This window comes from Gekko japonicus, unplaced genomic scaffold, assembly GCF_001447785.1.
Source record: "Gekko japonicus isolate JY-2015 unplaced genomic scaffold, Gekko_japonicus_V1.1 scaffold475, whole genome shotgun sequence".
NCBI lineage: Eukaryota > Metazoa > Chordata > Lepidosauria > Squamata > Gekkonidae > Gekko > Gekko japonicus.
In genome coordinates, this window is record NW_015172019.1 from 720,223 (window position 1) to 732,896 (window position 12,674).

General features: G+C 39.2%; 1 protein-coding gene across 1 annotated transcript in view; it reads left to right on the forward strand.

Annotated features, from left to right (window-relative positions):
• ZFHX4 (zinc finger homeobox 4) overlaps positions 1-12,674 on the forward strand; it is a 238,079-nt gene that overhangs the window by 119,592 nt on the left and 105,813 nt on the right. The gene's annotated exons all lie outside the window — the stretch shown is intronic.

A 12,674-nucleotide genomic window follows, 5' to 3' on the forward strand; every position in this document is an offset into this window, starting at 1 on the left:
ATCACCCAGAAGTGAAGCCATTGCATTGGGGATGCTCTGATATTTTGGTGAAACTTTTTTTGTTGTCCTCAAGCCATAGAGTTTGCCCAAATACCAGAACATCCCTGCATGATGTCCCTGATACAATGACACGATGTCCCTGACATAATGACATAACTTCTTGGTGTTTAGGGATGGGGTTTCCCTGCTGGGCAGCTGGTCTGCAGCAGGGAGAAGCCCCTGAAACTGGGGCATCCCCCACCTGGACCTGGGTACTGGAAAGCCTATTGTCTCACATGGATAGAGGAGCAAGGGTGCCTAAATATTACCTTAGACAGGCGGTGAGAACTGGAAACTTAGCTGCCACCTATCATGTGTAGTTCAAATTGGATTGCAGTGCCCCATTATGTGCGTATGACATTTACATGGAGAGTACTGTTTTCTGGAGATTTCACTTATTCTGAGGAAACTGTGTATGGAAGTTCTGGATATTTAGGGTACATTGTCTGTGTTTGAATGCCCTTTATAGCAGTGCTTTTTATTTGTTAATGATTTTGTTACAAGAATACAACACTACATAGTGTTGAAAAGTGCCTTCAAATCTCCGCTGACTTACGGTGACCCTGTAGGATTTTCAAGGCAAGAGATGTTCAGAGGTGGTTTGCCATTGCCTGCCTCTGTGGAGTGACCTTGGACTTCCTTGGTAGGCTCCCATCCAAATAGTGACCAGGGCCAACCCTGCTTATCTTTGGAGATCTGATGAAATCAGGCTAGCCTGGGCCATCCAGGTCAGGGAATAACACTACTTAATGAGCAATTATTCAGCAAACAGCTTTAAAGCATCAAAATTATACTGCTTTTAAAGACAAACATGCTAGTTTTCTTTAAAGGAGGAAAAATATGTACTATATTTTTCAATGTACTATATGTCTACAAAATAAACTTTTTCTCTTGGCATTAGCTTATAAGCAAATTTCTAGTATTTTTAATATGTAACTATAAAATATTTCTGATGGTGCTTTCTCATTATCAGCTGTTTCATCAGTCTCAACACATCTATTAAATAAAGGAAGATATTGGGTAATACAAATAATAGAGAATGAGGAAGAAGATGAGAGCATAATTCTCTTAGATACTAGTACTGTGTATAATTGGAAAACTATATTAAATGATAAGTTTTATAAGAAATTTCATATGAATTCAATAAGTGTAGTTTAATGTATTTTTTAGGGTATTACCAGACCTAACCAGGTAGAAAATAACCCTGTTTAAGACGAACTTTCATTTTTCTAGTTTCAGTCTCTAGAAAGTAAATGGTAGCCAAGCTGGATATGATGGCTTTGGTTAAGATTTGTTTTTTTTAACTTACTGTTTTCTTCTAGCGTCTTCTTGCCAAACCTTCTGGAGCACTTGTAATTTTCTCTGTACAGAGCCTAACAGGCTCATCAGCAGCGGAAGGTAAACATAATAGATGTGAGGAATTTCTGGAGATTTATATGGTTTAGCTTTGGAAATGTACACTGTGTCTCGTGACCCTAGTATGTGGCCACATGTGGATGTCACAAATTGGAGATATATATGAGCCATCATTTACCCCTGCTTAAAAATATGATTTAAGAACAAAAGGATATTCTGCAATAGATATTTAAAAATAGTCTGTTTGCAGCAACGGCACATATCAGCTGAGAAAGAATAATCACCAACAGCAGACGTATGCTTTAAAAAAAAAAAGACTGAAAAATTTGACCATCAGATTAATTTCCCCATTATTTAATGTATTAAGCTTTATTGCTTATGGTAAATCACATCTCATATAGAAACAGTTAGGATGGAGATCATTATGCTGCACCTAGAGAATAAGAAACTGTTGTGAATAAAGAAGGCTGGCCGTAATGTGGTTTAGCATCAAATACTGTACAGCATAATCTATAAAGCGCTTAAAATTATAGGATAGTTCTTTAAGCATATACATATGCCTCATATTATGCCAGTTTCATAACTGTGTATATAACATGCAGTACCAGCTTCATAACTAGGCTGTTCTAAGTGTATTATTTGTTAAATTCTGTCATTTGTTTATAAAAGTGTAACTGAAAAAACGGTGCAATACCAACCATCTGAGAACTACTGTTGGGAGTCTTTTGGGAAGTAAACATTACATGTACCAAGCATTTCTTTGCAGTATCTTTTTAAAGGGTCTTGTTAGAACAGTCCAGGAGAGCATTAGCAGAGGAAGAGATCCAGGCATCTAATGCCTAGCTACTGTTTATCTGAAATATATGCATCTTGAATCATCCTTTTCACCAGCTTGTTTCATCAACATTGTCAAGGATTTGCATAAATTGAGAGGAAGGAACTTAAGGAGATAATTATTTCAAAGAATATCTCTTCAAGCTACATCATCTTCTGTCGTACAGTGGAACAAAAATGCAGTAGCTTTTTGTCAAAGATATGCTTAAACAAAAGCTTGTCAAACCTCTGAGATGAATGGCACTTGAAACGCAGATACTTGATATATTGCTCTATTGTCCTTTTGTCTCTGGTTAGGAATAAATCCTTTGGATACATCTAGCTATGACATAATTACTAAAATTAAAACAATAATACATTTACATATATGCTTTAGGCTAAAAACAAATCTAAAAAACTATTTTAAAAAATAAAAAACTGTTTTCTTTGCATTATGGACCTTGATGGAATAAAGTCTAGGAGAGTGATCACTTTTCCCATCTCTCTCAAAATTTTAATGTGCATGCATGTGAAAGGTTCGGGTTGAGGCACAAGCCCCCACTCCATTGTATTTGACCTTCCGATTTTCTCCATTCAAGACTATTCCTACCTGATTCACTCTTGTCTCTGTCCATGGAAGCCCCTTCTGTAAGTCCAAAAACTAAACACAGTCTCTGCATTTAGCATACCTTTGAATACTAGATCTTGGGGCAAATACCAGAGGAAGGCTGTTGCCCACACATCCATTTTTAGCTTTAAGAGACATTTGGCGGTTCATTTTTAAAAAAAATGACCAAACTGCAAGTAGATGGAAACAAATCACTTGTCTTATATCGTAAACTGAGGACAAGATGTAGAAACCCCATCATACTGTTTTGAGCCACATTTGATACTATAACACAGTACTGATTTTACAGAAGGAAAATTAGTAAGGTCCTGAGACAAGTAACTTCTGACAAACTGAGTACAACACAGAGGTCTGAACCCCACCCCAAACTAATTTCATCCAAATATTCATTCTCCAGGTCTCCAAATTAATGTTTCAGTGCCAGATTCCTCAGTTACTTTAACCCTCTGCTTTTCTTTTTCTAAAGAAAAATAATATATATGTATATCTCAGTAATGACAATGAGGCAGCCTAAAGCAAAATCTTTCCCCATCAGTGTCCCTTGCAACATGATCTTGCATTAATACTGTCACTCTTCTCCCAACTCCCTGACTCCAGCCAAAAGAAGTGGTAAAACAAAGATACTGTAATTGAAAAAGGGCAGCTGCCTAATCAGCTGCCAGTGAACTACATGCCACCGTTGACCCTGCCTGCTCAACTCAATACTCCTCCACAACCCATGCCCACAAATATATTGATGTGAATGCTCACATCTCATCAGTAAATGCAGGCAGGGAAAGACTCTCATTTGTGCACTTATGCTGGTGGCCTGGCACTAGCTCCAGAGCCTTACAGTCCCAGCTACCATCTTATGAGTATAATAATAAGAGCAGTGATATCAATACAGGAATTAATGCATACAGATTTTTATTTTGTGGGACTTTGCTGTTAATATGATGCTTCAACAAAATATGTGTGCTGTGAAAGGATTTGCCACTGGCTGGCATTTTCAAATAATTTATTTGTTTAAAAATAATCTCACACTCATCCCTTATGGGTTGATGAGGCAGCTCACTATCATATAACATAAAAATAAAATGTAATAATAAGACGTGTTTAGATTTTTACCCTGCTTTTCTCCAGTGGAGATCCAAATTGGCTTACAATGTTGTTCTCCCCTCCTCCATTTTATCCTCACAACAACCCTGTGAGGTATGTCAGGCTGAGATAGAGTGGCTGGCTGAAGGGTACCCCAGCAAACTTGCATAGCATAGTAGGGATTTGAAACTGAGTCACCCAGATCCTGGTCTAGTACTCTAACTGCTGCACCATGCTGGGTCAGTGTACCAATGATACTTGCTGTTGGATCCTTGTGTTCTTCTTTGATGTGACAGAGAACATGATTTGCTGCTTTTCCTCTTTTCTGAAAGGAATTGGCTACTGCCCTGAATGCATATAGGTGTCGTCCATACAGCAGGGTATTTAAATCCATGCCAAAATACCTCATAGTTGAGAGTAAAATAGCTAGCTATCGATGCAAAACAATATTTAATTATTAATGAAATCAGGACATGGGCCTAGGATAAGATAGAACTACTTATTTACAGCAGATTTTATAGCCAAAGAAAATAACAAAAGCATACTTTTGGTATAGTACAGATCAGTTTTTAGCCATTAGCAAAATAAAAAGATGGAGAAGTATATTTTTTTAGAAGGAGTTATTGATTTGTTAGAGGCTCTGGTGAAAGTGGAACTGCTGCCTGGAAATTTTGTAGAAACAACGTAATAAAGTGATGTTAATCCATTCTTTTCTAATCAAGCTACGATGTACATACTAGTGCTTTTTCTGTATGGGTTTTCTCTCTTTCTCTGCAAGCATCACCTATCTGCTAGACGTTTTTGTTTTGGGTTTTTTGACAAATTTGAGTGGATTACAGAGTCACAGTAGTATATGGTGGTTGAGGAACATTTTTAAAAGGATCTTGTTTGAATGTTTTTAAGCAGTGCTGTAGTGTATTCTAGATCCCCCCCATTCATTCTCTCTCTCTCTCCCCCCCCTCTCTCTCACACACACACACAACACACAAGCTTATGCCTTGAATAAAACTTTATTGGTCTTAAAGGTGATGCTGGACTCAAACATTGTTCTTCTGTTTCAGGCCAACACGGCTACCCACCTGATTCCCAGTTTAGGCTAGTTATTGACTTAGTAAATGTAAAAAATGTTGACATGCTGTCAATATTAATGTAGATGTCAGTCCAACACCAGTCCCTAATGTATATAAGAGCAAGTATTTCTTAACTTGATATGGAAAAGCAGTCATGTGTGAGATTTAATATACAGCCTAATCTATCTTGTCATTGCAGTAGCCATGTGTGATGTGCTAATGTATAGGCAACTATTTTATATTTTGCTTCACACAATAGGATGGATTCACATGAATGACAGTCAGGTCTGCACTCTGTAATTATTTGCATGACTGTAGATATGTAGAGCAGGAATATAAGAGATTTCAACCATAGATTTAAATACAAACAGGTTTATTCCAGTTTTAAAGGAAGCATACTTTTCTGTGTTTCTAGAACAAAGTTGTTGTTTTATTAACAGCATTATTTGGTTGTCTGAACCTTTGTTTTGAAGTTTTATTTACATACCTGCTTATAAGGCGGGCGGGGGATATATTGGCCTAATTTCATGCTTTTGCCAAATGTAACTACAGTATGATGTAGATTCTTCATCTTCATTTTTGCTCGGTATGGGCTACTTGGATATTTCCTTTAATTTGATGTCTATCCTCTGACACACATACATTTTTTTTGGTATTTTTCTTTTTAATAGCTGAAAACTAGAAACAGAGCAGGCATACGAGTTGGCACAACAAGGAAAAAATATGCAGTGTCTCTTCTTTGTGTATGTTGGCAAAACCCAGAAACCTGAATATTGCTTTTTAATGTAAGAGACATTTCTGATGAAAGTGCAGTTTTTCTAAAAAGGGAGTTCAAAATTACTTATTTCTCTATTCAGCCTGAGTCAACAAAGCTTTGGCTTCTCATATTAATTTAGAATGTATAATATCTTTGTCTCCCTGTTTGAGGAATTTTTAAACAAATGTGAAATCCTGAATTTACTAATATCAGTTCAATTTTAGCAATAGCATTCAACATGCTGGCATCCCAGTTTTCTAATAGAGAAAATAAAAAATTGGAAAATGTTATGACTTTAATCTTTTACAGAAGGCATAAGTGGAGTATTCTTTTTTATTCACTTAACTCTGAGTTACTTTGTCAGCATGGTGTTCTGCCACTGTAGTCTTAAAAGTTTAGTATGAGGGCTCAAACTTCTCATCACCAGCAATGCCATCCTGAGGAGAGTTACACCTATTGGAACCGGTCAGTTTAGAAGGGTATAACACTGCTTAATGGCACTGAAAACAATGTAAATTTAAAAAGTAAAATAATTGATCTTGTAATTTTTACGTACAGAACTCACCCCACCTTATTTTTAGTTTGTTGTAATCATTCCTCTCTTCTCTCTTTAAGACAATCATAGAAAGGTAAAATTGATGGCTTATGTTTCAAAAGGGCAAGTTTTGACACTGGTATAAGTTTTGGCCACCAAGTATAATCCACCAAAATGACAATGTTTCATACATTACTGCACTTCGTTTTAGCTACTTCCTTATTAAAATAAAAGATGAAAAACATAAGGGAGTTTTCATTTATCATGAAATTGGCCCAACTCTGAATATACCTTCCACCCACTTGTACTATTTTAGTTGAGTTCTCCTGAGGAATAATCCCCCAGTAAATTTTAATTCTTCAGCTTTACTTTCTCATCCACATATAGCCGCACTTATAGGCTACATTCAGACACCATGAACAAAACTGGAGTGATGAGTAACTCTGGCTTATACTTGAGCTTGAACACTCCCTTGATATAGAGCCCAGATTGAAGACCTCCTGGTTTAGAAAATCATCAGCCTAACCAGGGCTGGTTTACAGTCATGATTTGTAGGTAAGAAACAAACTGTTTTAATGTGTTAAAGCATCCTAATTTAGATGTCTCAAAAACGTAAATAGAAGACTTTCTAAAACAGGAAGTTTTTAGTCTTTGCTCCACATGCAGGGAAGTGTACAAGCTTGATAATAAAACAAGCTCATTTTTGTTTGTTTAGAGTCTGAATATTGTTATGATTATTTTATCTCCTGATTATCCAAATGTTTTTCAGTGTGTTCCTGCCACCTGTTTAGATAAATATGTTGGAACTCTATTTGAAATTTATAAATGGCTGTCCATACATAGTGTCTGCTTACATTAGTTTATCATAACACAGATGTTTGACAGTCCTAAGGTAGCTTGATACTCACAAGTTTAGGAAAACCTTCACATTAGCCAGATGTGAGGCTTTCCCCTCCGCGATGCTTGAGGGCAGATTCAAAACGATCCCCACTGAATATAGACTTTATCGATGCGGCTCAGGAGAGACAGAAACTATTGAGCACGTGATGCTCAGATGTAACTGGTATAACAAGATCCGTGACAAATATATTACTCCTCTTATAACAGATATGGTGGGACAATCAGGTGCTGAGCAATGTAACCGATTCTTAATTGATGGGAACCGGACAATTACCGAAACTGTAGCAAAATTTTGGGTAGCATGCTACTGCATCCGAAATATACGATCAAATATATAATAATAGTTGCCTAATAGTCTCTGTTTTATGTTCTTCTTTTACTTTATTACGCTCAACTGTTTTTATAGAGTTTTATTTTACTGTCCTAAATTCAGTTATATGAATGTTATATTTAAAAGCATGTGTGTTCTATGGCTTGTTGCCGTAATAAATGCCTGACTGACTGACAGTCCAAAGGTTGCTGAGTTGACTTACCTGGCTGGGGGGGGGGGGTCTCCCGGCATCTTCCCAGGAGACCAGAAGAGATTGGGCATTTTTGGGCCTACTTCCGGTCAGGGTGATGCTTTGGTTTTTGTGCAAAATTCTATGGTAAATTCAGCATCAAACCATAGAGTTTTGTCCAAAAACCAGAGCATTACCTCTAACTGGAAGTAGGCCCCAAAAGGTCAGAGCCTGTGAAAGCGGGGGTTCCCCCACTCCCACTGGGGTGCTGGCAACCCTAGACAGTCCCATGGAATTATTTTTATGACTTAAACTGACACAATGAAGTGTTTGAAGGATCCTATTCTATAGGAAATTCATCTTCAATTATTTTAGTCAATAATAAGTTGAACCCATAGATTTTCTTTCAAACAAATAGGTTTGGGGGGGAAATTGTCTTTAAAGATCTAACATTCTTCATTATTGTTCTTGAACAGTATTATTCTGCCTGTGGTCTGTAGTGAAGAATATATTTTAAAATAGATACAGTATAATAAATATTTTAGGCTTAGGATCTATTGAAATTTGTTTAGATACTCTTAACTTTAACTTTTAACTGTATTTGTTGTTTTTGAGATATTAGTGTGTCTTAAATAATTAAAAATATGTCCTGCGTATAGGATAACAAATCAAATCATTTAATGTCTCTGTAGCCTGTCATGGTAATATATACATACAAGAGGGGGACCCGCGATACTCGCGGGGGGGAGAAGAGCTTCGTCTCCTCCATCCCCCCGCTCGATCTCCCCGAGTCGGCGGCGGCGAGGCTGGTCCTCCCCCCCGCCTGGCTCCGACCCGGCCCTCGGCGGCGAGGCCGGTCCTCCCCCCGCCCGCCTGGCTCCGAGGAGGCGGCGGCGTGGCGGCGGCGAGGCCAGCTACAGAGCATTCCCTGCGCATGCGCAGGGGACGCTCTGTCACTTTTGGGGGGATTTAAACATCCCCCCGAAATTTTTTTCAACTTTTTGGATTTTTGTGCACACGTGGGGACTGGCCCATGTGTGCACAAACCTCCCCCTCCCGCCCAAGTGCCCCCGGAGTGCTGATTTAGCAATCCGCACTCACGGGGGCAACTTGACTATGTCATATACATTGTGTGTGTGTTTGTACAATGGGGGAAGAATAGAGGGTTTTTTGGCCACAGGTGAATTTATATCCATTCAGTGGTTCATAAAATTTAATACTATCTAGATTTTTAACCTAAAGAAATCTTCTTCTTTTTTATCGGTATGGAAGTTATCCTGATAATATTTAACATTCTTTTACAAAAAAAACCCCAACCAAAATATTTGGCTCGCCTAAGTTTAAATATTCACCTACTATACAGAGGGACATTTCTGTGCATTCTTGCACTTTAATTTCAGCCATTTGGAAAGCTATTATTTCCTCTACTTCATTGTGCTTGTGGTACATGCCAGTATTAGTGAGTAGAGGGAGGGCTGAAATGGGGACCACAGAGACAGGAACAGCCATTTCATTGATGACAGCTGCACTTTTTCCAGCAATGACAGTCACTGAAACATAATTCTTCCAATCTCTCATCACTTCTGTACTAATCCAAAACAGTAGCTGAACTGAATTTACAGTTGAATTCTATCCTAGTAATAGGCCATAGCAGCATATTCCTCCTCCCCATTGTTTTGATATGACTGGTATGCTCGGTATCATGCTAGGACCAAAGCTGGGGTTTACAGGAACTATTCAACACTGTTTTCTCCCCTTTAAGATTGATCCTTTGCACCTGATATAACTAGGGGAGAAAGTTTATATTGACTAGTTTAAAAATGTTTTATCTTTTCTTTTTTATCTTTGATCTTAAAAGTTACGCCTTCTGGAAATAGCCATTTATATCCAATTGAGTTTGTCTGAAGAAAAAGCACAAGTTCTTTGTATTTCTTTCTACGTTGTCTTACTTCAAATGGAATATCCTTTAGCGTTCTAATGGTGTTTTCCCCAGCTTTTAGGGGTGTTCCAGGATAGCTTTCAGGATAGCATCCCTGACATACCTCTTCAAGAATCTTACTACAATTTCCCCAGGCAGATTATTTTTCTTTATATATCCTGAGTATGATCTATAAACCACATCCATATCATTGAGCAACACTTCTGCCTTCATTTCTGTTACTGGGGCTAGTAGTTCAGTCATCACTTCTTTAAGATTCTCCCCTCTGTTCTCTGGCACGCCCTGGAAGCGCAGGACCATGTTGGCCTTTTCCATTTGAACTTGCAGCATTTGATCTTCCATGGAGGTTTGTTTCCTTTCCAGCGTTTGCACTTTCTTCTTCACTTTCTGTGTATTTGCAGCCACTTCCTTTACCTTCTCAGCATCTTGCTTCATTATTTGTATTAAGTCATTTATCTGTGTTTGTTGTGCAGTAATGCCTTGAGTGACCACGGACATCTGTTCGTTGAAGTTATTCAGCTGTTCTAGTAGAGGGCGCATGTAGTCAGCTACAGCCTTTGCCGTCTCACTGGTAGTTTCCGGTTTTGGGCTCTCAAGCCCTTTCGCTTTCGAAAGTCTTTCTTTGTCCCTATTCCCCACCATCTTTATCGTTTGTTTACTTTTGCAAACTTTAAAAAAGTATCTGAATGTGCACTTGACCGCTTGGACTCGCTTTGGTAAGTACTCCTAGGCAGTTTCCCTCACGTTTTCTTCCGCTCCTCCCCCCAATCGCTCAAAAGTTCGTGCGCATGGGAGGCGTCTCCCGTTCAGTGGGGTGGGGTGGGAAGCTATCTTTTTCTCTTTAAACACTACGAAATTGACTCACGTTCATAATCGGTCATTCGACCTCGCTTTCATTTCGTTTCTGCCGCATAATCTCCTGCGCTCGTCCTGCTCAGCGTCACTAGGTCCATTCGATCTTGCAGCATGGAGATCCATCAGAACGAAGAGGCGCCTCAATTCTCAGGCATTCTGCCCTCGAAGAGGCAACCTCTTAAAAGTTCCATGGCCAGGGTCCCTTCGCCTGGACCCGGGGGGGTTGCGAGCCTGCGCACCCCCTTCTTCAGCTGGAGCGCAGCTTCACCCCCGGGAGGTCTGGGAGGTGAGTCTGCTAGCGCACCGCCATAAACCAGAAGTCCCAGCCCATTATCTTTACCATTCAAATGGCTCCCTTAAAACAGAGTAGTCTAGCCTGTTAGCCATCTTTGGGGGGTTGCCACTACAGAAAAAGCTTGTTTACTTTTATGTGTCAATCTAATTTCAGCAAAGATACAATTTAAAGTGTGGCCTCTTCTACAGATAGCTCACTGTTGATGGTAGAAGTTTAAAAATCCAAGGTAGAAAACTTGGGTCAAGTTAAGAATTAAATTATGCCTCAAAATGAATTAGCCAGTGCATTCCCCCACCCCAATACCAGTGGTATATAGTCCCTCTGATTAACTTCTGTTAATGCTGGCAGTCATACTAGTACAGCTTATAGCTTTGCCTGGAATTCTGAGAGCAATGAGGGATCCAGAAGCACCCCCAATCTATGCATCTGATCTTTTAGAGGCAATTTAAATCCATCCAGTAAAAGACAACCACCAGCCCCTTGATCAGTCATATCTCTGGTCCAATACTGATGACCTATTTAGCATACAATTAGATATTTTGTCATGTTTTTACTTAGTTGTCTGTATTACTACAAATAAGGGCCATTTTTTTCTCTCCCAAATATTTTTATGCATGGAAAAAGTTGAAGACTTAGTAAAAGCAAGGCTTCTACTAGATTTCACATGTATTTGCATGGTCATCTGTATTAGTAATTCTTTAATGACTAGGAGAGGAAGGTATTCTTCAGACCTGTAGAGTTTCTTGGTATGAATCTTCTTTAAGAAACTGTCTTTCCTGTTTATATTGTATGGCTTTCAGAAATAATAATAATAATAGGTTGGATTTATACCCCACCCTTCACTCGGAGTCTCAGAGGTGCTTACAAACTCCTTTCCCTTCCCCTCCCCACAACAAACACCCTGTGAGGTAGGTGGGGCTGAGAGAGCTCTTTTAAGAACTGCTCTTTCAAGGACAGCTCTTGTCAGAACTATGGCTTGCCCAAGGTCATCCAGCAGCTGCAAGTGGAGGAGTGGGGAATCAAACCCGGTTTTCCCAGATTAGAGTCCGCACACTTAACCACTACACCAAACTCTTTGTGTACTCGCAAATATTTAAATAGGAGTTTTCATTAGGTATTTTTATGGCCAGAGTGGATACAGTGATAGAATTTGTAATTTAAAAACATTCCCTTATATTTAACAGGGACTGATAATTTGTGGATTTGCCTTAAAATCACATCACCATAGTTGGAACTAAGTTTAAAGACTACCATACCAAATGTTTATATTGCTGTTTATATTATGATTTTTTAAAGCCATTCCTCATTCTGGTAGGTTCCCCCCCCCCCCCGCTCTCTCGCCACACCAGCAATATTACATGCTGGTAGAAGTGGGAAGTGAGAAGTACACTAGATTAAACTGAAGGCTATTTCCTTGCTGTACAGAAGAAAAGGGAACTGTAAGAGACACACCCAAATACAGCAGGAAACCCTGTACAAGTACTGCTAAATAGAAGGTACCTTGGTAAATAAGGACATATTCAGTGGTGTGCTGGAGCCAACTTGTACCGGCTCATGAGAGCTGATTGTTAAATTTTCAGGAATTTTGTGAGCCAGTTGAAAACTCATCAGGAGTGCTAAGATGCCTCCCTCCTTCCTTCACATACTTACATTCTCAGAGGTGGAATAGGGTAAACGTTTGAGGAAAATGCAAGACGCTGGTGGTGGCATGACACACAGGCACCTCAGGGAGCTGAGCTGTGAAAAGGGGTACTTGGGAGTGGGAAGGAAGTGGTAGTTTCTTGTTGCACACATGGAGAGCACAAGGGAACATGGGTTAGTTAGTCATCCTTAACCTGAATCCTTGCACAATGGACTGCTTTAAAAACCTGCCTCAGGACTGAGCTAGTTTCCAAGGAGAGAGTGTGAGT